This window comes from Carassius carassius, chromosome 38 (genome assembly GCF_963082965.1).
Source record: "Carassius carassius chromosome 38, fCarCar2.1, whole genome shotgun sequence".
In the NCBI taxonomy this organism is placed as follows: Eukaryota; Metazoa; Chordata; class Actinopteri; order Cypriniformes; family Cyprinidae; genus Carassius; species Carassius carassius.
Genome location: NC_081792.1, coordinates 3,340,319 through 3,366,045, shown reverse-complemented (window position 1 = coordinate 3,366,045; position 25,727 = coordinate 3,340,319). Strand labels below are relative to the sequence as shown.

Genomic DNA, 25,727 nt, shown 5'->3' with positions numbered 1-25,727 from the left:
TAACTGATATGTAGACGCCTGTAATCACACAGACACCGACACATTCGGGTTTCGGTGCTTGAGATGACCGAGATGACGTCTGGTTTATTTACTAGATAACGCGACACAAGCTTGACAGAAGGAAAGTGTGTGTGTGTGTGTGTGTGTTAATTGACATAGCTTGAGAAATTAAGCTTGACAAAAATAAAAAAATATATCGACGGAGATAGTCTAAATTTAGACTAGTCATAGATTAAAGTAATTAACTTAACACATTAAAAACAAATAACGCTTTTTCAACTATGTTTTTTTTTTTAAAACTAGCCTAAAAGTAAATAAAAATCGTATAGGTCTACATCATTTAACAAGTAAAAATTGACCATATGTTTAAACGGATATAAAGTTTTCACTAATTAAGGACTGATGTCTATTTATTAAAAACTACTTAGTTTAATTATTGTAACGTTTAAATCTATTTAATGCTGCTATCACGCCTCCTGCCCGGCCCTCTCTAGCGCTGGAGGCGTGGTTTTTTTTCCGGAGCATTCCCGAGCCTCATTCTAACTGTTCATCGGTGCCAAGAGGTTGTTTTACGGACGCTTCACAATTCTGCCGGAGGATCTTTTTTTTTTTTTTTTCGTCTAACAGTCTCGCTTTTTAAAATTGTAGTTAGTGGTAAAGTACTGCATAGATTTGACAAGTATCTTGTCTGATGTAGGCTATTTTCTTTTAGATTCGCGTAAATGCCTAAGTTACCTATTTTTTTTCTTTTGTTTTAACTTTTCACCCGACGTGACAAACGCCTACTTTCTTGGTTTATAACATTGCTTTACGTTCGCTTCTTTTTTTTTTTTTGGAGTCGAGCTAACGTTACCGGAGACGTCATAACACTTTGCTGTGAGATCTTTTTTTCTTTTATTTAACTCTTGTCAGTAAAATTTTAGTTAGTGGTAAAGTACAACATAGTTTTGACAAGTATCTTGTGCTGGTGTTTTAAAGACGGGGTCTGGTGTATTTTATTTTAGATCCGCGTAATGTCTACCATCTTTTTTCTTTTGTTTTAACTTTTCACCCGACGTGACAAACGCCTACTTTCTTGGTTTGTATCGCTGCTTTACATTCAATTCTTTTTTCAGTTTGAGGTAAGGTACAAATGCTAAAACTCTATTACCTAGTTGTCTTTATTTTCTAACTGGTAACAAAACACCATTTTTAAATTGTAATGCTACAAGCTCTCACATCTTTTTCACGTATTGCTTAACGAAAACATATCTGATAGTTTTGACTCGTTTGGTTGTATCAGATAAATAACCAGTAACCTAGTTTTATTTCATTTGTAACAACTTTAACAACGTTGTTACACTTTTCCAACTACGAAAATGATCATTACATTGTTTCCATTGCTGCTATGCGTTTATAACCTTTTTCTTAAAATACACTGTTTATTTAAAACCTTAATAAAATCTTCCCTTACACCATTTTCATGATTTCGCCCTGATTTTTAAACTTTTCAAAGTTTAAAAAAAGCACATAGCTTCCCACAACTTCTCCCCCCTCCGAAATTCCTCCTTGGTTCATAAGTTCATATTAAGGTCACTGGAGGGTGTACAGGGAGGGGAGGGGGGGGTTGGGGTGTACAAACAGGTGTCCAGAACAGATGGCTTTTATGACCCTCATCAATCAAATTTTTGGAGACAAGGTGCACATTACCCTCTCCGATGTGCCACTGATTTACAATCAAATACAGAATCTTTATATATAGATATGTTTGCACTTAATCCTAATCTGCCAAATCCAAAAAGCGGCACTCGGATTTGAACCGTGGACCTCTTGATCTGCACTCAAACGCTCTACCACTGAACTATGCCCCCACATCTTTGCAGAAAAAATGCTCTTTCATTAAGCTATACCCCTACAGACTTCTGTGCTTCGAGCCAAAGATTAAGTTAGATCCTACGATTCAACAATATCAAACACTGACTCCTTCACTGTAAACTCAGGTCTTGGGTTACTCCAAATCAGAATCAGCAACTCTACAACTCAAAACCTCCAAATAAGACAAGTCCAAAGGGGACACCCAGATTTGAACTGTGGACGACTTGATTACAGACTCACTTTGAAATCATGTCGTTGATTATGTCAAGCAAGAAAGATCCAAAACGTATACCTATTGATCTGCAGACAAATGCTCTGTCGTTGAGCTATAACCCCGTACTGCATGAGCACAAACCTCAAAAATGAATTTATGTCAATGATTTGTTTATTCCTAATATGCCAAGCCCAAATTAGGCACATGGAATGAACCTGGGACCTTCCTAAAAGGCAGGAAGATATTGCTACACATACTCCTAACATGCCAAATGCAAAGGGGGCACCCAGATTTGAACCGGGGACCTCTTGATCTGCAGTCAAATGCTCTACCACTGAGATATACCCCCACAGACTCCCTGGATCATAGCCTCACACAAGATGACAGACTCACTTTTGAATAAAGTTTTTGGATATGACAAGCATGCCAGATACAAAAAAGAACCTCTCGAGAGGATGTGCCACTTAGTTACAATCACATACAGAATCTTTCTATATAGATATGTTTGCACTTATTCCTAATCTGCCAAATCCATAAGCGGCACTCGGATTTGAATCGTGGACCTCTTGATCTGGACTCAAATGCTCTACCACTGAACTATGCCCCCACATATTTGCAGAAAAATGCTCTTTCATTAAGCCATACCCCTACAGACTTCTGTGCTTCGAGCCAAAGACTAAGATAGATCCTACGATTTAACAATATCAAACATTGACTCCTTCACTGTAAACTCAGGTCTTTGGTTACTCCAAATCAGAATCAGCAACTCTACAACTCAAAACCTCCAAATAAGACAAGTCCAAAGGGGACACCCAGATTTGAACGGTGGACGACTTGATTACAGACTCACTTTGAAATCATGTCGTTGATTATGTCAAGCAAGCCAGAGCAATAAAACGCCGTGCCATTGAGATTTAAGAGCACAAAAAGGCAGGAAGATATGGCTACACATTTTCCTAACATGCCAAATCCAAAGGGGGCACCAGGATTTGAACCGGGGACCTCTTGATCTGCAGTCAAATGCTCAACCACTGAGCTATACCCCCACAGCCTCCCTGAATCATAGCCTCACACAAGATGACAGACTCACTTTTGAATAAAGTTTTTGGATATGACAAGCATGCCGGATACAAAAAAGAACCTCTCGAGAGGGTGTGCCACTGAGTTACAATCACATACAGAATCTTTCTGTATAGATACGTTTGCACTTATTCCTAAACTGCCAAATCCACAAAGGGCACCCGGATTTGAACCAGGGACCTATTGATCTGCAGTCAAATGCTCTACCACTGAACTATACCCCCACCACATCTTTGCAGAAAAATGCTCTTTCATTGAGCCATACCCCCACAGACTTCTGTGGTTAGAGCCAAAGATTAAGTTAGACCCTACGATTCAACAATATCAAACATTGACTGCTTCACTGTAAACTCAGGTCTTTGGTTACTCCAAATCCGAATCAACAACTCTACAACTCCAAATAAGACAAGTCCAAAGGGGACACCCAGATTTGAACTGTGGACGAGTTGATTACAGACTCACTTTGAAATCGTCGTTGATTATGTCAAGCAAGTCAGATCCAAAACGTAGACCTATTGATCTGCAGACAAATTCTCTGTTGTTGAGCTATAACCCAAAAGGGGCACCCGGATTTGAACCGGGAACCTCTTGATCTGCAGTCAAATGCTCTACCACCGAACTATACTCCCACATCTTTGCAGAAAAATGCTCTTTCATTAAGCCATACCCCAGACATGGGGACTTGTGACTTGGTGACTTGGACTCGAGTCGACTCGAGTCGCTATTTTTATGACTTGTGACTTGACTTGACAAAAAATAAAATACTTGAGACTTGACTCGGACTTGGAAGTTAAAGACTCAGGACTTGACTTGACTTGAGACACGATGACTTGAATGACTTGAGTGTTAATCACATTATGTTTTCAGTTTGAATATAAAATATATAAATTATTTTTTTTTTTAAATAAAATTGATTACTCAGCTGGAGCGCAGGCTGAGAATCGCGTTGTCATGACTGGACCAGGACACTATCATCAGTCATGCCCTCTCTACCTTACGCAGACCACGCCCACTTAGATCAGATATCACATCACATCACATCAACATCTCAGCTTGAGGGGTACCGAGGGTCATCGCTTTTGTCGTAAATAATTTGCGCCTAAAAATGCGTGGAAATCGCTAATTGCGCCGCTTTCTCCTTGTTTCCAAAGCGCTCGGGCAGTTGCGCCCCTGAGGCGTCGAGCGTGTCTCACCGCGTGCGTGTCACGACCGCGTTGCTTCCATTATGAGCGCGCATACCGGTGGCGCATACATGGTGGGATAGGCCATATCGTGCTCGGCTTGCAGACAAGACTCTCGAATCTTATATTTTGCAAGTGCAATACCTTGTAATAGAGGTAATGACTTACGGATGTACTCTGAGAGAGAGATTTTGTGTGTGTGTGTGTGTGTGTGTGTGTGAGAGAGAGAGAGAGAGAGACACACTCGTGCTTCACCTGATGAAGGAAACCCAGACTGAGTCTGACTCCAATCACAACCCCAACATTCAGAAACTAATTGACAAAAATCTGAAGTATAATTATGATGAAAAATGAAAAAATGAATTTGAGCTCCAAACCAAACTCCAGTGTTATTCGGCCCTAAACAGAACCACAAAACTGGCAAATTACTTATCACTAAAGCAATTAAAAGAAAGACAAATCCTTTCAAAATATCGACTCCGTGATCATGATTTGGAAATAGAGATTGGTAGACATAAAAGATCCTGGCTACCGAGAGAAGAGAGACTGTGCAAACACTGTGAGCTGAATCAAACAGAGGATGAGAAACACTTCCTTCTTGTCTGTCCCAAATACAGCACTACAAGAGAAACATTCTTCCCACAGTTTGAAGCTTTGAATCCTTCATTCTTGTCTCTAAATGACTCGGAGAAACTACTCTATATACTTGGAGAGAATGAGACGGCAGTCACAATAGCTGCTAAATATTTATACACCATACACACCATACGAAAGGGATAATTTATTATATTCAACTGTTTTATTTGATATTCTTAATTGTATATAATTACTATTATTAATATTAGAAATATCTGCTGCCGCTATTTTTATTGTATTTTATTGTAATCATATTTTATTCTGTATCTAAATGCTAAATTTGGCAATACTGTAACTCAAATGTCATGCCAATAAAGCAACTTAAACTTGAACTTGAGAGAGAGAGAGAGAGAGAGAGAGAGAGAGAGAGAGAGAGAGATAGAGAGAGAGAGAGAGAGAGAGAGGAGAAATGTAAGAAAGTTTAATGTTGTATGTAAACTGTGTTTGAGGGGAAGTTGTGGCCTAATGGTTAGAGAGTCGGACTTGCAATCGAAGGGTTGTGAGTTTGAGTCTCGGGCCGGCAGGAATTGTGGGTGCGTGCATGTAAAGTTCTCTCTCCACCTTCAATACCATGACTTAGGTGCCCTTGAGCAAGGCATTGAACCCCCAACTACTCCCCGGGCGCCGCAGCATAAATGGCTGCCCACTGCTCTGGGTGTGTGTTCACAGTGTGTGTGTGTGTTCACTGCTCTGTGTGTGTGCATTTCGGATGGGTTAAATGCAGAGCACGAATTCTGAGTATGGGTCACCATCCTTGGCTGAATGTCATGTCATGTCACGTTGTTTGAGAGAGAGAGAGAGAGAGAGGGGGGTGTTCAGAGAGGAGTCTGTTGGATGTTTAGCTGTTATTTGTTTTATGGACTCAATGTTGAAAATGTAAAACATTTCTGTTGGCAGAAGTGAAAAATAAATAATTTTATGAAGTTACAATTTTGTTTGATTACATGATGTATTTTACTGAACATGAGTATTTACAATGCAAATCCAAATTATTTTAATTTACTGTTACTTATATCTTGTCTTTTAACTTTATTAAGATCAGATTCTGCAGGTAAAATTACAATAATAAGGTGACTTGACTTGACTTACTACAGGACTTGACTTGACTTGACTTGACATAACTTGGGACTTGACTTGACTTGACTTGCCCAAGAAAAAAATACTTGGGACTTACTTGAGACTTGAAGGTTAAGACTTGAGACTTACTTGAGACTTGCACATGTGTGACTTGGTCCCATCTCTGCAGAAAAATGCTCTTTCATTGAGCCATACCCCCACAGACTTCTGTGCTTAGAGCTAAAGATTAAGTTAGATCCTACGATTCAACAATATCAAACATTGACTGCTTCACTGTAAACTCAGGTATTTGGTTACTCCAAATCTGAATCAACAACTCTACAATTCAAAACCTCCAAATAAGACAAGTCCAAAGGGGACACCCAGATTTGAACTGTGGTCGACTTGATTACAGACTCACTTTGAAATCATGTCGTTGATTATGTCAAGAAAGCCAGATCCAAAATGTAGACCTATTGATCTGCAGACAAATGCTCTGTTGTTGAGCTATAACCCAGTACTGCATGAGCACAAACCTCAAAAATGAACTTATGTCAAGGATTTGTTTATTCCTAATATGCCAAGCCCAAATTAGGCACATGGAATGAACCTGGGACCTCTTGATCTGCAATAAAACGCCGTGCCATTGAGATTTAAGAGCACAAAAAGGCAGGAAGATATGGCTACACATTTTCCTAACATGTCAAATCCAAAGGGGGCACCCGGATGTGAACCGAGGACCTCTTGATCTGCAGTCAAATGCTCTACCACTGAGCTATACCTCCACAGACTCCCTGGATAATAGCCTCACACAAGATGACAGATTCACTTTTGAATAAAGTTTATGGATATGACAAGCATGCCAAATACAAAAAGATCATATCGAGAGGATGCACCACTGAGTTACAATCACATAGAATCTTTCTATGTAGATATGTTTGCAATTATTCCTAAACTGCCAAATCCACAAGGGGCACCCGGATTTGAACCGGGGACCTCTTGATCTGCAGTCAAATGCTCTACCACTGAACTATAGCCCCACATCTTTGCAGAAAAATGCTCTTTCATTGAGCCATACCCCCACAGACTTCTGTGCTTAGAGCAAGATTAAGTTAGATCCTACGATTCAACAATATCAAACATTGACTGCTTCACTGTAAACTCAGGTCTTTGGTTACTCCAAATCCGAATCAACAACTCTACAACTCAAAACCTCCAAATAAGACAAGTGCAAAGGGGACACCCAGATTTGAACTGTGGACGACTTGATTACAGACTCACTTTGAAATCATGTCATTGATTATGTCAAGCAAGCCAGATCAAAATAGTAGACCTATTGACTTGCAGACAAATGCTCTGTCGTTGAGCTATAACCCGTACTTCATGAGCACAAACCACAAAAATGCCAAACTGCAATTAGGCACATGAAATGAACCTGGGACCTTTTAATCTGCAATCAAACGCCTTGCCATTGAGATATAACCCTGTACAGTATGAGCACAAAAAGGCAGGAAGATATGGCTACACATATACCTAACATTCCAAATCCAAAGGGGACACCCGGATTTGAACCGGGGACCTCTTGATCTGCAGTCAAATGGATTTGTTTATTCCTAATATGCCAAGCCCAAATTAGGCACATGGAATGAACCTGGGACCTCTTGATCTGCAATAAAACGCCGTGCCATTGGGATTTAAGAGCACAAAAAGGCAGGAAGATATGGCTACACATTTTCCTAACATGCCAAATCCAAAGGGGGCACCCGGATTTGAACCGGGGACCTCTTGATCTGCAGTCAAATTTTTTTTTTTTTTTTTTTTTTTTAAGAAATTTCAATCAATAAAATACAATAGATTAAACACAAACAATAGAAAATACAGAACATTGTACATTACATATCTCTACATTACACATCTTTCCTTTACATAGATAATTTAAAAATCTCCTTCACTTCCTGGCAGCTTCCACATTAAATCATTTAAAACACAATAAACTTTTGGGGTAAAAACATCATAAAAAGAGTCTAACATATTTACACCTTTAAAGTACACATACAGTCTTTCAATATATAATTCTGTTTTTCTTTTAAATACCCTCCAAACATCCAACACAATTCTTTCCTTTTTAGCCACAGTTCTTCTGTCCCATATTGCACTTTTCATTAGCATTACACACAGATTAATGAAACTTTTGTTTTGACACTTTTTTTCCCAACCAAACATCACAACTCTGTTTAATTCCATTACATTTTCATCCCACTCCTCAGTCACATCTTTAATTAAACATTTACATTTCCTTAAAAAGTCCTCTAGCTCTCTACAATGTAAAAACATAAAAAACACAAAAATCCCCTCTTCCTCTTCCTGGCACACTTTACACAGAGCATTTTCTTCCATTCCTATTTCATTTAAAATAACATCAGTAAAAACCACTTTATGCCTTATAAAATACTCCAAACATTCCAATTTTGTTTCCACACATTTCCCCGTCATGTTTCTCCATATACACTCTTTTTTTAAATCTTTGAATTTCTGCACCCAGTAACCATTTGCCATCGGCTCTTTAAAAACATCATCTCTAAAAGCACAATAAATCATTTTCACAGTACATTCCTTAAAATCATACAGTTTTTCCCCTAATTTCACATGAATACATTTCTCTTTTGGCTCTCCTTCCATACTTTCTATTCTTTTTATCCACTCTTTAGGTATTGCATTTTTAATGATTTCATATTTATTTTTATTACTTGTTCACTGTAACCCTCTTTTGCCTCCTCCATTGCATCTACAATAAATTGTGTAGGTAAAAACCCTTCTTTAAATTCATACAAAACATCTCTCACTCTTGTTATCCCCACTTCCATCCATTTCTTTAAAAAAATTCCTTTGTTTTGTTTTAAAATGTTTTGGTTTAAAAACAGAGGTTGATTTAAAATATTTTCTCTCCCATGTGGATCATACTCAAGTCTATCTAAAAATTTTCCCCAGGCACTAAACATTTCCCTATAAAACTCTGGTAAGCACTCTGTCATCCAATTCTTTGTTTTCATCCATAAAATCCCATCCCACCATGTTAAAATCCCCACATTTGTTTAAAAAATATTCCATTGTCTTTTTCCATGCAGTTTTGTGACCATCATCTAGATATTTTTTTACTATTTTAATTCTTAAGCTATTTTTTCTCTGTTCAACATTAATCCCATCCCTCCTTTCCCTACTTCTCCTATTAATGTACTATATGCAGTGTTGGGGAGTAACTAGTTACATGTAACGGCGTTACGTAATTTAATTACAAAATTATTGTAACTGTAATTAGTTACAGTTACTAAGAAAAAATGAGTAATTAAATTACAGTTACTTATGAAATTTTTAATGATTACAAAGGGGATTACATTTGAATATTTACACACATCCACATACAGATTTAACTGATGTCTTTCCCAAATTGCACTGACTATTTTGAGACATACCGTCCTAATAATTTCCGGGATGCGGAAATACAGTTTGGTTCGTAGAATCCAGTCATAAAAACGAAATGCCTAACGCGGACGGAATATGCCACATTTTGGATGACTAAATCAAAAGTAGGTCAGTACACTTGAATCAAAACATGACACGGACTAGTGTCTGTGAATATAAAGCCCCAAAAATGCAATATATGACTTGCACATTCTGCGTGTCTGTGGAAATCAGGCGCGGACTGGACACCGGGAGAATCGGGACAATTCCCGGTGGCCTGGCAGCCGATTTGGCCCGCTATTTAATATCATTATTGTATAATTGCCTGCCGAATGTACTAAAGCGATCCTTTGTGAATCCGCCATTTGATAATTAAATCTCTAATAAGTCATGAATTGTTGGTCATGACTCGCGCGCTCTCCGTGCCTCCGCCAAACGGTTTGGATCAGACTCAGAGTAATCAATGCGAGAGAGAGAGAGAGAGAGAGAGAGAGAGAGAATACAGTGGACTGCTGGAGCAGAGAAGCAGAACTCCTGTTCAGGGTTTCAGGTCAGTTTCATCTGTAAAGATGCTTTTTTGTCTTTGTTTTTTTTATTTATTTAATCAAGCAGCAGCACGTTGCTCATCAGTCATCACTCAAAATACTATATAAAGGACATCATTATTATCTGTTGTAATGTTACAGTAGTAATTTAGCTGAAAAAAATTCTGATTTTTTTTATAGGTTTAGGGGGAGCTACGACAGACAACAACACAACCCTTACGAAAATTAACATTTTAATATTTAACTATAAATCCAGAGAAAATGGTTACTATTGTTTAACTCTGATAACCAAAAATGTAAAATTATTTTACAAATGTATTTATTTAAAAATAAATACAAATCCATTTGCAAAAAAAAAAAGGTTATTTTACTTTTATATAGGCTAATAAAAGCATGTTAAACTTTTGTAAGGAAAAAACATGACTCGTGTACAGTATTAGGATTTTTCTATAAAGATATTGTAGTATTGTAGAGTATTGTATTGTAAAGATTAGTTTTGTTCAATCTTGAGTATTAAAGTCACGAGAGAGATGGATAACAGGGCAAAATTAAGAGACTGAAGAGAAAAATGGAAATGAAGGTGCAGTTCAGGAGAGAACTTTTAATTATTTAGCATGTCCCCAAATTAAAGATTTAAACCTTTTTTTATGTCAGGTCCAAACAAAAAATAGTTTTGTCCATGAACAGGTTTGTATGAGTTTGAATTTTCCAGTCTGAATTTTTTCCCAGTCCGCCCCTCCTGTAAATGAATGGCAAAGACATGTTTTCATTTACTACACATAGGTCTACTGAAGCTCGCAGTGTTTTCAACCTCTGCCGCCTCAATATTCCTCATAATTCCTAAAACTGCTCTGTGTCACTTCATGTGCATTTTACTTATTTTAGGAAAACTATCATCATATACAAAGAGACAGCAGTTTAAAAAAAACACCAATATTTCAGGAGTTTATTACACAGAATACGTCACATGCTTATTAGATAACTGTATTTAAGTTGATGTATATGCTTTTATTTATTATTCTTTAATTTTCACAAATTTATAAAAGTAATCAAAAAGTACTCAAAAGTAATTAGTTACATTACTTTAATAAAGTAATTGAAAAAGTTACACTACTATTACATTTTAAACAGGGTAACTTGTAATCTGTAACCTATTACATTTCTAAAGTAACCTTCCCAACACTGACTATATGCAATTCTTGACGGTTTACTATTCCATAAAAAATCTAAAAAACATTTTTTCAACCTTTTCTCCACCCACATTGGCATAGCAGTCACATATAAAACATACCACAGCTTTGACACCATTAACACATTTAATATTAAAACCTTCCCTTTTAAACTTAATGTCCTCAATTTCCAAAAATGTAACCTTCTTTCAATACCTCCTACTATTTCTTCCCACATTTTTTCTTTAACATTCCTTTCTTCTTTTCCCATTAGAACACCTAAAATCCTTATTTCTTTTGTTTCTTTAAAATGAAATTACTCTGTTAAAACAGTCACTCCTCCAAATCTCATATATATAGTTTTTTCTTCATTTATCTTACCTCCTGATCCCCTACAAAACATCTGTACTACTTCCATTACTTTATTAACACTCTCTATATCTTTAACTATTATTGTCGTATCATCTGCATATTGAAATATTTTTTCATTTCCCCCACTTCCTTCAATGTTTATCCCTCTTATGTCTTCGTCTATTTTAATAGCTAATCCCAATGGTTCTGCAACTAAAGAATATAAAAGCGCTGATAATGGACATCCTTGTCTTATTGATCTAGTAATTTTAAAACATTCAGTTAAAAAACCATTACACTGTATTCTTGTTATTGCTCCCTAATATAAAATTGTAATCCACTTGATAAAATTTTCCCCAAACCCGTACCTTCTTAAAATTCCAAATAAATATTCATGCTCCACTCTATCAAAAGCCTTTTCGAAATCCAAACTAATAACATATCCTTTTTTGTTTTTTTCTTTCATATATCTTATCCCATCTATTATACTTAAAGTTGTGTCCGCTATATCTTTCCCTTTAACTCCATACACTTGATTTGTTTCAATGATGGTTGGCATTACCTCTTTCAATCTGTTGGCTAAAACTTTTGTTAAAATTTTCAGATCTGTATTCAACATTGTAATTGGTCTATAATTTTTTAAGTCTACTTTATCTCCTTTTCTTTTATATATCAACTTTAATAATCCCATCCCCATTCTCTGATTCATTTCCTCTTTTTTAAAGATCTCTTCATATACTTCTTTTAAAATACTGGTTAAAAAATCTTTAAAAACAATATAAAATTCACTCCCCAAACCATCTATACCTGGACTTTTATTTTTGTTTAATTCACTTATTGTTCTTTTTATCTCTTCTTCTCTTATCTCTTCATCACACTCTTTTTGTCTACTTCTCCTACTGTTGTTTTTATTTGCTTAAGTAACTCCAATTTCTCTTCTTCCTTCAACCCCTCAGTACTAAACAGGTTCTCATAATATGCTTTTACTTCTTTTAATATTTCCTCATTTGTTTCCACCACTACACTATTTTTTCCTCTTATTTCTTTAATCATTCCAGCTTTCCCTCTTATTTTTTCTAGATCAAAGAAAAACTTTGTACATTTTTCTCCCTCCAAAGTATATTTAGCTTTACTTATTAGTCTTGCGCCTTCATATTTTTTCTCTTCCATTTCTTTCAATATTCCCTCCAGTTCTTTTATTTTTTGTATATCTTTCCCATTCTCATTTAATTCCTTTTCCAATTTTTCTCTTATTTCTCTCTCCTTCTTCCTCTTACATATCTGTATTAATTTGCAATACTTTATTGTGAATTTTTTAACTAAATATTTAACATTTTCCCACCATATCCTTTTATCTTCACTGTACATTTCATTCTCCTTTTCTTTTTCAATAATTTCTTTAATACTTAAAACATACTCCTCATTCTTCAAAACCTCTACATTTAAAACCCATACACCCGGCCTTCTTTTCACTGAACTCCAGTCTACTTGCAAAAAAATTGGTTTATGGTCACTTAAGCTTGATTCTTCATATTTAATGTTACCGATAAATCCTTCAATGTGCCTTGTACACAAAATAAAATCAATCCTTGTCTTACACATAAAATTCCCTACTAATTGCCTCCTTGAATATTCTTTCTTTTTTTCATTTCTTTCTCTCCATACATCAATCATATTATTTTCTTCCATTAATAATTTCAGTTCTTTTCTTCCTTTATCATTTTTAAAAACCATTCCCTCACCCATTTCTAATTTACTGAAAACGGTATTAAAATCACCCATCATAATAACTTCTTTATGCTTTTTTAAAAAATCTCGTAATACATTAAAATATTCCTTCTTTTCATTTTCTACAGTCGGTGCATGAATATTAACTACAATAACTTTTTTCTCCTCATACTCCATTTAAACCGCAATACATTTCCCATCTACGTCATTATATATTGTTTTACATGATACCCCACAGTTTTCTTTTATTAAAATCGCAACTCCTCTTCTAAGCCTCCCATCACCATTGTTATATAAAATCTCTCCGCTCCACCTTTTCCTTATTTCAGTCATGTACTCTTCCCTCCAGTTAGTTTCTTGTAATAAAATCACATCCTCTCCTTTACACATTTCTTTCACCTTTTCAAATTTACCCATGTCCATCAATCCCCTTGCATTAAAAGTAACACAAATTAAAACCATTAAAATAAATAAAAATAAATACATAAAAAACATTATTTTCCATCTTCTCCCTCCAGCCCTCTTAACACTTCATATCGGTAAACTCACTTTTATCACTGTAAACTCAGGTCTTTGGTTACTCCAAATCCGAATCAACGACTCTACAACTCAAAACCTCCAAATAAGACAAGTCCAAAGGAGACACCCAGATTTGAACTGTGGACGACTTGATTACAGACTCACGTTGAAATCATGTCGTTGATTATGTCAAGCAAGCCAGATCCAAAACGTAGACCTATTGATCTGCAGACAAATGCTCTGTCGTTGAGCTATAACCCTGTACTGCACGAGCACAAACCTCAAAAATGAATTTCTGTCAAGGATTTGTTTATTCCTAATATGCCAAGCCCAAATTAGGCACATGGAATGAACCTGGGACCTTCCTAAAAGGCAGGAAGATATGGCTACACATATTCCTAACATGCCAAATGCAAAGGGGGCACCCAGATTTGAACCGGGGACCTCTTGATCTGCAATAAAACGCCGTGCCATTGAGATATAACCTCGTACAGTATGAGCACAAAAAGGCAGGAAGATATGGCTACACATGTTCCTAAAATGCCAAATCCAAAGGGGAATCCGGATTTGAACCAGGGACCTCTTGATCTGCAGTCAAATGCTCTATCACTGAGCTATACCCCCACAGACTCCCTGGGTCATAGCCTCACACAAGATGGCAGACTCACTTTTGAATAAAGTTTATGGATATTACAAGCATGCCAAATACAAAAAAGATCCTCTCGAGAGGATGCACCACTGAGTTACAATCACATACAGAATCTTTCTGTATAGATATGTTTGCACTTATTCCTAAACTGCCAAATCCACAAGGGGCACCCAGATTTGAACCAGGGACCTATTGATCTGCAGTCAAATGCTCTACCACTGAACTATACCCCCACCACATCTTTGCAGAAAAATGCTCTTTCATTGAGCCATACCCCCACAGACTTCTGTGGTTAGAGCCAAAGATTAAGTTAGACCCTACGATTCAACAATATCAAACATTGACTGCTTCACTGTAAACTCAGGTCTTTGGTTACTCCAAATCCGAATCAACAACTCTACAACTCAAAACCTCCAAATAAGACAAGTCCAAAGGGGACACCCAGATTTGAACTGTGGACGACTTGATTACAGACTCACTTTGAAATCATGTCGTTGATTATGTCAAGCAAGCCAGATCCAAAACGTAGACCTATTGATCTGCAGACAAATTCTCTGTTGTTGAGCTATAACCCCGTACTGCATGAGCACAAACATCAAAAATGAATTTATGTCAAGGATTTGTTTATTCCTAATATGCCAAGCCCAAATTAGGCACATGGAATGAACCTGGGACCTCTTAATCTGCAATCAAATGCCGTGCCATTGAGATATAACCCTGTACAGTATGAGCACAAAAGGCAGGAAGATAAGGCTAAACATATTCCTAACATGCCAAATCCAAAGGGGGCATCCGTATTTGAACCGGGGACCTCTTGATCTGCAGTCAAATGCTCTACCACTGAGCTATACCCCCACAGATTCCCTGGATCATAGCCACACACAAGATGACAGACTCACTTTTGCATAAAGTTTTTGGATATGACAAGCTTGCCAGATACAAAAAAGAACCTCTTAAGAGGATGTACCACTGAGTTATAATCACATACAGAATCTTTCTATATAGATATGTTTGCACTTATTCCTAATCTTCAAAAACGGGGACCTCTTGATCTGCAGTCAAATGCTCTCCCACTGAGCCATACCCCCAAATCTTTGCAGAAAAATGCTCTTTCATTGAGCCAAACCCCCACAGACTTCTTTGCTTAGAGCCAAAGATTAAGTTACATCCTACAGTTCAACAATATCAAACATTGACTGCTTCACGGTAAACTCAAGTCTTTGGTTACTCCCAATCAGAATCGACAACTCTACAACTCAAAACCTCCAAATAAGACAAGTCCAAAGGGGGCACCCAGATTTGAACTGTGGACGACTTGATCACAGACTCACTTTGAAATCATGTCGTTGATTATGTCAAGCAAGCCAGATCAAAATAGTAGACCTATTGACTTGCAGACAAATGCTCTGTCGTTGAGCTATAACCCGTACTGCATGAGCACAAACCACAAAAATGAACTTATGTCAAGGATTTCTTTATTCCTAATATGCCCAAAGGAGGCACATGGAATGAACCTGGGACTTCTTGATCTACAATGAAACGCTGTGCCATTGAGATATAACCGCATACAGTATGAGCACAAAAAGGCAGGAAGATATGGCTACACATATTTTTTTATAGCGTTTGAGCTCCGTCACTATATTCTTTTCATTGACTATTTTTAACTTAAAAATCAATTTTATACATCATTGTTTCCGTTTATATAACGTGTGAATATATCCTCTATTGTATTCTACAACAAAAACAATCAGAGCGCCTCGCTATCACTAGTTTTTTTTGATCTCCCGGGTCCGCTACTAGCTTTGAGCCCATTAGCATCAGCAAGCGTGGTTGCTGCTAACTGCGCTTACATTGCTAATACTCTATTCACACACATTACCACTGCTGTACTCACTGTTACTTGCTTTAATGGCGAATGAATGTCTCCACTCTGTGCAGCTCAAGCTCGAGGCCGTGGGAAAGCAGATTTGCGACCTGGAGGAAAGGCAGGCCCAGCTGAGAGAGCGGAGAGCGGTGCTGGAATCATCCCGGGCTGACGCTCACAAGTCCGGGGTAAGTATACAGCGTGCTGCTAACAGTCCCACCACGTCTACTCTGTGTGTTTCTCTGCACAGGCCCGGTGCACCCAGGACGCGATCTTCCCAGATGTCCTTCACTGCGACGCCGGGACACCACGGACCCTGGGTGCATCCACAGCGGAGGACGCGAGCCGGGTCACGGGTGACGACTTCTCCCCCTCCTGCCTTCGACATCTCCATCCGGAACCGCTTCGCTCCCCTCCGGGAAGACAGGACGCGACGCTGTGATCATCGGAGACTCCATCGTCCGACACGTGAGTGCTACGTTAGCCGAAGGTAAAGTGCACACTCATTGTTTGCCTGGTGCTCGTGTTCTCGATGTTTCTGCGCAGATACCCGCGATCCTGAAGGCCGGCGAGAGCCCCAGAGCGGTCGTGCTTCACGCCGGGGTTAACGACACCACGCTGCGGCAGACGGAGACGCTGAAGAGGGACTTCAGCAGCCTGAACGAGACGGTTCGCAGCACGACGCCCACGGCGACGTTCGTGATGAGTTTTGTTCCACCCGCTTAAATGATAAAAGTACTTGCGCTGTAAAAACTATTAAGACTGTGTCTGTTCCCCGAATAGTGAGGTCAAAATATAATGTAGGATCTAGAAAATATCTTATCGTAATTAAACCAGAAAAATGTAAAGTAAATGAACAAAAACAATTTTTAAAGTTTGGGCTCATAAATATTAGATCACTCACACCCAAAGCAGTTATTGTAAATGAAATGATCACAGATAATAGTTTTGATGTACTGTGCTTGACTGAAACCTGGCTAAAACCAAATGATTATTTTGGTCTAAATGAGTCTACTCCACCAAACTTCTGTTATAAGCATGAGCCCCATCAGACTGGTCGTGGCGGAGGTGTTGCAACAATATATAGTGATATTCTCAATGTTACCCAGAAAACAGGATACAGGTTTAACTCTTTTGAAATACTTCTGCTAAATGTTACACTGTCAGACATGCAAAAGGAATCTAATGTATCTCTTGCTCTGGCTACTGTGTATAGACCACCAGGGCCGTATACAGAATTCCTAAAAGAATTTGCAGATTTCCTCTCAGACCTTCTAGTTACAGTTGATAAGGCGCTAATCATGGGAGATTTTAATATTCACGTTGATAATGCAAATGATACATTAGGACTTGCGTTTACTGACCTAATAAACTCCTTTGGAGTCAAGCAAAATGTCACCGGGCCCACTCATCGTTTTAATCATACACTAGATTTAATTATATCGCATGGAATCGATCTTACTGCTATAGATATTGTACCCCAAAGTGATGATATTACAGACCATTTCCTTGTATCGTGCATGCTGCGTATAACTGATATTAACTATATGTCTCACCGTTACCGTCTGGGCAGAACTATTGTTCCAGCCACCAAAGAAAGATTCGCAAATAACCTGCCTGATCTATCTCAACTGCTATTTGTACCCAAAAATACACATGAATTAGACGAAATTACTGACAACATGGGCACTATTTTCTCTAATACATTAGAAGCTGTTGCCCCCATCAAATTGAAAAAGGTTAGAGAAAAACGTACCGTGCCATGGTATAACAGTAATACTCACTCTCTCAAGAAAGTAACTCGTTTTCTTGAACGCAAATGGAGAAAAACTAACTTGGAAGTTTTTAGAATTGCATGGAAAAACAGTATGTCCAGCTATAGACAGGCTCTAAAAACTGCTAGGGCAGAGCATATACACAAACTCATTGAAAATAACCAAAACTATCCAAGGTTTTTATTTAGCACAGTGGCTAAGTTAACAAATTACCAGACGCCACCTGATTCAAATATTCCACCAACGTTAAATAGTAATGACTTTATGAATTTCATCACTGATAAAATAGATAACATTAGAAATACAATAGCGAATGTAGATTCTACAGCGTCTAACACTTCAGTTTCATCCATCGCACCCAAAGATAAACTGCACTGCTTTACAAATATGGGACAGGAAGAGCTAAATTAACTTATCACTGTATCTAAACCAACAACATGTTTATTAGATCCTGTACCCACTAAATTACTAAAAGAGCTGTTACCTGTAGCCGAAGAACCGCTTCTCAATATCATTAACTCGTCGTTATCTTTAGGTCACGTCCCAAAACCATTCAAGCTGGCGGTTATCAAGCCTCTTATTAAGAAACCAAAACTAGATCCTAGTGTACTGGCAAATTATAGGCCTATTTCAAATCTTCCATTTATGTCTAAAATTTTAGAAAAAGTTGTGTCTGCTCAATGGAGCACCTTCCTGCATAAAAATGATCTGTATGAAGAATTTCAGTCAGGTTTTAGGACCCACCATAGCACAGAAACTGCACTTGTTAAAATTACAAATGACCTGCTCCTTGCGTCAGATCAAGGCTGCATCTCATTTCTAGTCTTACTTGATCTTAGTGCTGCGTTCGACACCATAGATCATGACATACTCATAGATCGATTACAAAACTATACAGGTATTCAAGGGCAGGCTCTAAGATGGTTTAGATCCTACCTGTCCGATCGCTACCATTTTGTTTACTTAAATGGGGTGTCATCTTATTTATCATCAGTAAAATATGGAGTGCCACAAGGATCCGTCCTAGGTCCCCTTCTATTTTCAATATACATGTTGCCCCTTGGTAATATTATTAGAAAATACGGAATTAGCTTCCACTGTTATGCTGATGATACTCAGCTATATATCTCAACGAGACCAGATGAAACTTCCTAATTATCTTAGCTAACAGAGTGTGTTAAAAATGTAAAAGATTGGATGACAAATAATTTTCTCCAATTAAATTCGGATAAGACAGAGATATTAATTATTGGACCAAAAAACACTACACAGAATCTTGTAGATTACAATCTGCAACTAGACAGATGTACTGTTACTTCCTCTACAGTCAGAAATCTGGGTGTTATATTAGACAGCAATTTGTCTTTTGAAAATCATATTTCCAATGTTACAAAAACTGCATTCTTCCATCTTAGAAACATTGCCAAGCTACAAAACATGTTATCTGTTTCTGATGCAGAAAAGCTAGTTCATGCATTCATGACCTCTAGACTGGACTATTGTAATGCACTTCTAGGTGGTTGTCCTGCTTTGTCAATAAACAAGCTACAGGTAGTCCAAAATGCAGCAGCTAGAGTCCTTACGAGGTCAAGAAAATATGATCATATTACCCCAATTTTACAGTCTCTGCACTGGCTACCTATTAAGTTCCGTATCAGTTACAAATTATCATTACTTACCTATAAGGCCCTAAATGGTTTAGCTCCTGCGTACCTAACTAGCCTTCTACCACGATACAATCCATCACGCACCCTAAGGTCACAAAACGCTGGATTTTGGTAGTTCCTAGGATAGCAAAGTCCACTAAAGGAGGTAGAGCTTTCTCACATTTGGCTCCCAAACACTGGAATAGCCTTCCTGATAATGTTCGGGGTTCAGACACACTCTCTCTGTTTAAATCTAGATTAAAAACACATCTCTTTCGCCAAGCATACAAATAATGTATCTTTTAAATTGTGAGTGTAGTTGCATCTGATCAAAACGTAGACCTATTGATCTGCAGACAAATGCTCTGTCGTTGAGCTATAACCCATACTGCATAAGCACAAACCACAAAAATGAACTTATGTCAAGGATTTGTTTATTCCTAATATGCCCAAAGGAGGCACATGGAATGAACCTGGGATTTCTTGATCTACAAAGAAACGCTGTGCCATTGAGATATAACCGCATACAGTATGAGCACAAAAAGGCAGGAAGATATGGCTACACATATTCCTAACCTGCCAAACCCAAAGGGGGCACCCAGATTTGAACTGGGGACCTCTTGATCTGCAGTCAAATGCTCTACCACTGAGCTATACCCCCACAGACTCCTTGGACCATAGCCTCACACAAGATGACAGACTCAATTTTGAATAAAGTTTTTGGATATGACAAGCATGCAAGATACAAAAAAGAACCTCTCGAGAGGATGTGCCACTGAGTTACAATCACATACAGAATCTTTCTATATAGATATGTTTGCACTTATTCCTAATCTGCCAAATCCATAAACTGCACTCGGATTTGAACCGGGGACCTCTTGATCTGCACTCAAATGCTCTACCAATCAACTATGCCCCCACATCTTTGCAGATAAATGCTCTTTCATTAAGCCATACCCCTACAGACTTCTGTGTTTAGAGCCAAAGATTAAGTTAGATCCTACGATTCAACAATATCAAACATTGACTCCTTCAATGTAAACTTAGGTCTTTGGTTACTCCAAATCAGAATCAACAACTCTACATCTCAAACCCTCCAAATAAGACAAGTCCAAAGGAGACACCAAGATTTGAACTGTGGACGACTTGATTACAGATTCACTTTGAAATCATGTCGTTGATTATGTCAAGCAAGCCAGATCCAAAACGTAGACCTATTGATCTGCAGACAAAGTCCAAAGGGGACACCCAGATTTGAACGGTGGACTACTTAATTACAGACTCACTTTGAAATCATGTCGTTGATTATGTCAAGCAAGCCAGATCCAAAATGTAGACCTATTGATCTGCAGACAAATGCTCTGTTGTTGAGCTATAACCCCGTACTGCATGAGCACAAACCTCAAAAATGAATTTATGTCAAGGATTTGTTTATTCCTAATATTCCAAGCTCAAATTAAGCACAGGGAATGAACCTGGGACCTCTTGATCTGCAATCAAACGCCGTGCCATTGAGATATAACCCCTTACAGTATGAGCACAAAAAGGCAGGAAGATATGGCAACACATATTCCTAACATGCCAAATCCAAAGGGGGCACCCGGATTTGAACCGGGGACCTTTCGATCTGCAGTCAAATGCTCTACCACTGAGCTATACCCCCACAGACTCCCTGGATCATAGCCTCACACAAGATGACAGACTCACTTTTGAATAAAGTTTTTGGATATGACAAGCATGCCAGATACAAAAAATAGCCTCTCAAGAGGATGTGCCACTGAGTTACAATCACATACAGAATATTTCTATATAGATATGTTTGCACTTATTCCTAATCTGCCAAATCCATAAGCGGCACTCGGATTTGACCTTGGATCTCTTGGTCTGCACTAAAATGCTCTACCACTGAACTATGCCCCCACATCTTTGCAGAAAAATGCTCTTTCATTAAGCCATACCCCTACAGACTTTTGTGCTTCGAGCCAAAGATTAAGTTAGATCCTACGATTCAACAATATCAAACATTGACTCCTTCACTGTAAACTCAGGTCTTTGGTTACTCCAAATCAGAATCACCAACTCTACAACTCAAAACCTCCAAATAAGACAAGTCCAAAGGGGACACCCAGATTTGAACTGTGGACGACTTGATTACAGACTCACTTTGAAATCATTTTGTTGATTATGTCAAGCAAGCCAGATCCAAAATGTAGACCTATTGATCTGCAGACAAATGCTCTGTCGTTGAGCTATAACCCGTACTGCATGAGCACAAACCTCAAAAATGAATTTATGTCAAGGATTTGTTTATTCCTAATATGCCCAAGCATTCATGGAATGAACCTGGGATTTCTTGATCTACAATGAAACGCTGTGCCATTGAGATATAACCGCATACAGTATGAAGATACAGCTACACATATTCCTAACATGCCAATTCCAAAGGGCGCACCGAGATTTGAAACGGGGACCTCTTAATCTACAGTCAAATTCTCTACCACTGAACTATACCCCCACAGACTCTCTGGACCATAGCCTCACACAAGATGACAGACTCAATTTTGAATAAAGTTTTTGGATATGACAAGCATGCCATATACAAAAAAGAACCTCTCGAGAGGATGTGCCACTGAGTTACAATCACATACAGAATCTTTCTATATAGATATGTTTGCACTTATTCCTAATCTGCCAAATCCATAAGCGGCACCCAATTTTGAACCAAGGACCTCTTGATCTCCACTCAAATGCTCTACCACTCAACTATGCCCCCACATCTTTGCAGATAAATGCTCTTTCATTAAGCCATACCCCTACAGACTTCTGTGTTTAGAGCCAAAGATTAAGTTAGATCCTACGATTCAACAATATCAAACATTGACTCCTTCACTGTAAACTTAGGTCTTTGGTTGACAAATGCTCTGTTGTTGAGCTATAACCCCGCACTGCCTGAGCACAAACATCAAAAATGAATTTATGTCAAGCCCAAATTTGGCACATGGAATGAACCTGGGACCTCTTAATCTGCAATCAAACGCCGTACCTTTGAGATATAACCCTGTACAGTATGAGCACAAAAGGCAGGAAGATATGGCTACACATATTCCTAACATGCCAAATCCAAAGGGGCATCCGGATTAGAACCGGGGACCTCTTGATCTGCAGTCAAATGCTCTACCACTGAACTATACCCCCACATCTTTACAGAAAAATGCTCTTCCACTGAACTATATCCCCACAGACTCCCTGGATCATAGCCTCACACAAAATGACAGACTCACTTTTGAATAAAGTTTTTGGATATGACAAGCATGCCAGATAAAAAAAAGAACCTCTCGAGAGGATGTGCCATTGAGTTACAATCACATACAGAATCTTTCTATATAGATATGTTTGCACTTATTCCTAATCTGCCAAGTCCATAAGCGGCACTCGGATTTGAATTGTGGACCTATTGATCTGCACTCAAATGCTCTACCACTGAACTATGCCCCCACATATTTGCAGAAAAATGCTCTTTCATTAAGCCATACCCCTACAGACTTCTGTGCTTCGAGCCAAAAATTAAGTTAGATCCTACGATTCAACAATATCAAACATTGACTCCTTCACTGTAAACTCAGGTCTTTGGTTACTCCAAATCAGAATCAGCAACTCTACAACTCAAAACCTCCAAATAAGACAAGTCCAAAGGGGACACCCAGATTTGAACTGTGGACGACTTGATTACAGACTCACTTTGAAATCATGACGTTGATTTTGTCAAGCAAGCCAGATCCAAAATGTAGACCTATTGATCTGCAGAAAAATGCTCTGTTGTTGAGCTATAACCCCGTACTACATGAGCACAAACCTCAAAAATAAATTTATGTCAAGGATTTGTTTATTCCTAATATGCCAAAGCTCAAATTAGGCACATGGAATGAACCTGGGACCTCTTGATCTGCAATCAAACACCGTGCCATTGAGATATAACCCTGTACAGTATGAGCAAAAAAAGGCAGGAAGGTATGGCTACACATATTCCTAACATGCAAAATTCTAACGGGGCATCCGGATTTGAACCGGGAACCTCTTGAGCTGCAGTCAAATGCTCTACCACTGAGCTATACCCCCACAGACTCCCTGGATCATAGCCTCACACAAGATGACAGACCCACTTTTGAATAAAGTTTTTGGATATGACAAGCATGCCAGATACAAAAAAAGAACCACCCGAGAGGATGTGCCACTGAGTTACAATCACATACAGAATCTTTCTATATAGATATGTTTGCACTTATTCCTAATCTATTTAACTTGATTTATTTCAAATGAGTGCAATATTGTTAATGGAAACACCTCTTCTGTACAAAGCACGCTCAGTAGAGTCCATTCATGTAAGTTTGGTCACATAATACTGTAGAATTTGCATAAAAATGTATGTCCACGGGAGCACTACGGAAGTCCCGCTGAATAAATTGTAAATGGACATTTTTTAAAAAAAAAACTCACATTTGCCATTTATTCAGCACACCCTTCCTAATGGTTCCCTGGACAGATAAATTTTAGCGATTTCGTGGTTGAAGTCTCATCAGCTGTACTCTGCAAGCTCCGAGGAATCCATTTTTGTACGTTTTGTCCCATAATACTGTAGAAATATGCATAGAGAAAATGTTGGATTATGGTTAATTTCACCACAAGTGGTGCATTTTACCAAAATGTCACAAATTTTAGGCAATAAAATAGAAAGTTGCCTACGTGCTGGAATGTACAAAACCGATGACAAACCTATGGTCAGACATACATACAGGGCCTTTCTTTAGAATAAATCAATCAGGGGGCCTCTCCTCTCTAGGGAGGCATTAAAATCATAAGGAAAAGTTTGACTATTGTGGAACCGCACCATATAGTGTATATAAGGAGATACCAAATAACATTCGAGAGATTTCCTTGCAAGGACTCTCCGCGTTGTTTTCCATAAAATAAAGTATTTTCTTCTGAGAGAAAACCACTGACTGAGTGTGATTATTCTGTGAACCGGTAGACGAAACTACATCAGCAACTTTGCGGATTAAAAATTGGTCTCACTTTCATTATTAACCTCACAATATGTCAATTTTGTACCTTGACAGACCGACGATAGGCAGTTTTTCATGTCCCTTGAATGCATGCAACACTATTTATTTCTGTAAACCACACTGGCCAGTTTATGGAAAGTGGCCCACAAGCTTGTGCCCAGTTAAAGCTGGCCAGTTCCCATATGGTCTAGCAGTTAGGATTCCTGGTTTTCTCCCATGCATTTCTCCCGGTATGGAAAAGCTTGAACTTTTTTGCTTCCCTCCTCAAAATGCCAGCACATCTTCCTTCACCAGAAGTTACTTTTTATGACAGCAGTAGAGCTACAGAACCCTGATAGGTTGAGGTTCCGATGTCTATGGGGAGTCATGTAACATGCTTCGGTATTGCCATTCATCACACAAGCTCTCGGATAAGCTGGGCAATTATCAGGGCTTACCTCCTGATAACAAGGTGAGAATAAGCAGACAGCAATCCTTGCCATAGTCACATCTAAAACCAACAACTCTGTAGCAATCAGGGGTCTATACTATTGGTGGGCCAGTGGCGCAATGGATAACGCGTCTGACTACGGATCTAAAGATTCTGGGTCCGACTCCTGGCTGCAGGCTGGTTATATTGCAGATAATGGTTGCAATGTGTGTTTTCAGATGCAAGACAAAAGTATTTTCACCTGGACAAGAGCTTAATTACCAGTTCAAGGTATCATTCCAGCAATCACAGGAATCTACCCAAATAAACTGAACCCCCAGGGTGAGAAAAAAAAACAACAATACCGAAGCATGTTACGCTTACAGAAGTGACTTTTTGGCCAGCAGTAGAGATACAGGACCGTGATATGTCGAGGTTCTGTCTAGCACTTTGTCCCTTCGATAGCTCAGCTGGTAGAGCGGCGCACTGTAGGTTGGAGTGTTGGCAATCCTTAGGTCGCTGGTTCGACTTC

General features: G+C 38.4%; 12 non-coding genes across 12 annotated transcripts; all 12 read right to left on the bottom strand.

Annotated features, from left to right (window-relative positions):
* Positions 1 to 2,345: 2,345 nt before the first annotated feature.
* On the bottom strand, positions 2,346 to 2,417 carry trnac-gca (transfer RNA cysteine (anticodon GCA)). The gene has a single exon. It is a non-coding gene; the product is annotated as a tRNA-Cys (tRNA).
* Positions 2,418 to 3,042: 625 nt separating this feature from the next.
* On the bottom strand, positions 3,043 to 3,114 carry trnac-gca (transfer RNA cysteine (anticodon GCA)). The gene has a single exon. It is a non-coding gene; the product is annotated as a tRNA-Cys (tRNA).
* Positions 3,115 to 3,300: 186 nt separating this feature from the next.
* Positions 3,301 to 3,372, bottom strand: trnac-gca (transfer RNA cysteine (anticodon GCA)). The gene has a single exon. It is a non-coding gene; the product is annotated as a tRNA-Cys (tRNA).
* Positions 3,373 to 3,705: 333 nt separating this feature from the next.
* Positions 3,706 to 3,777, bottom strand: trnac-gca (transfer RNA cysteine (anticodon GCA)). The gene has a single exon. It is a non-coding gene; the product is annotated as a tRNA-Cys (tRNA).
* A 2,957-nt stretch (positions 3,778 to 6,734) lies between these two features.
* On the bottom strand, positions 6,735 to 6,806 carry trnac-gca (transfer RNA cysteine (anticodon GCA)). Its single transcript has one exon. It is a non-coding gene; the product is annotated as a tRNA-Cys (tRNA).
* Positions 6,807 to 6,990: 184 nt separating this feature from the next.
* Positions 6,991 to 7,061, bottom strand: trnac-gca (transfer RNA cysteine (anticodon GCA)). Its single transcript has one exon. It is a non-coding gene; the product is annotated as a tRNA-Cys (tRNA).
* Positions 7,062 to 14,344: 7,283 nt separating this feature from the next.
* trnac-gca (transfer RNA cysteine (anticodon GCA)) lies at positions 14,345 to 14,416 on the bottom strand. The gene has a single exon. It is a non-coding gene; the product is annotated as a tRNA-Cys (tRNA).
* Positions 14,417 to 14,602: 186 nt separating this feature from the next.
* On the bottom strand, positions 14,603 to 14,674 carry trnac-gca (transfer RNA cysteine (anticodon GCA)). Its single transcript has one exon. It is a non-coding gene; the product is annotated as a tRNA-Cys (tRNA).
* A 550-nt stretch (positions 14,675 to 15,224) lies between these two features.
* On the bottom strand, positions 15,225 to 15,296 carry trnac-gca (transfer RNA cysteine (anticodon GCA)). Its single transcript has one exon. It is a non-coding gene; the product is annotated as a tRNA-Cys (tRNA).
* Positions 15,297 to 20,315: 5,019 nt separating this feature from the next.
* On the bottom strand, positions 20,316 to 20,387 carry trnac-gca (transfer RNA cysteine (anticodon GCA)). The gene has a single exon. It is a non-coding gene; the product is annotated as a tRNA-Cys (tRNA).
* A 930-nt stretch (positions 20,388 to 21,317) lies between these two features.
* Positions 21,318 to 21,389, bottom strand: trnac-gca (transfer RNA cysteine (anticodon GCA)). Its single transcript has one exon. It is a non-coding gene; the product is annotated as a tRNA-Cys (tRNA).
* A 2,381-nt stretch (positions 21,390 to 23,770) lies between these two features.
* Positions 23,771 to 23,842, bottom strand: trnac-gca (transfer RNA cysteine (anticodon GCA)). The gene has a single exon. It is a non-coding gene; the product is annotated as a tRNA-Cys (tRNA).
* Between the last annotated feature and the right edge of the window lie 1,885 nt (positions 23,843 to 25,727).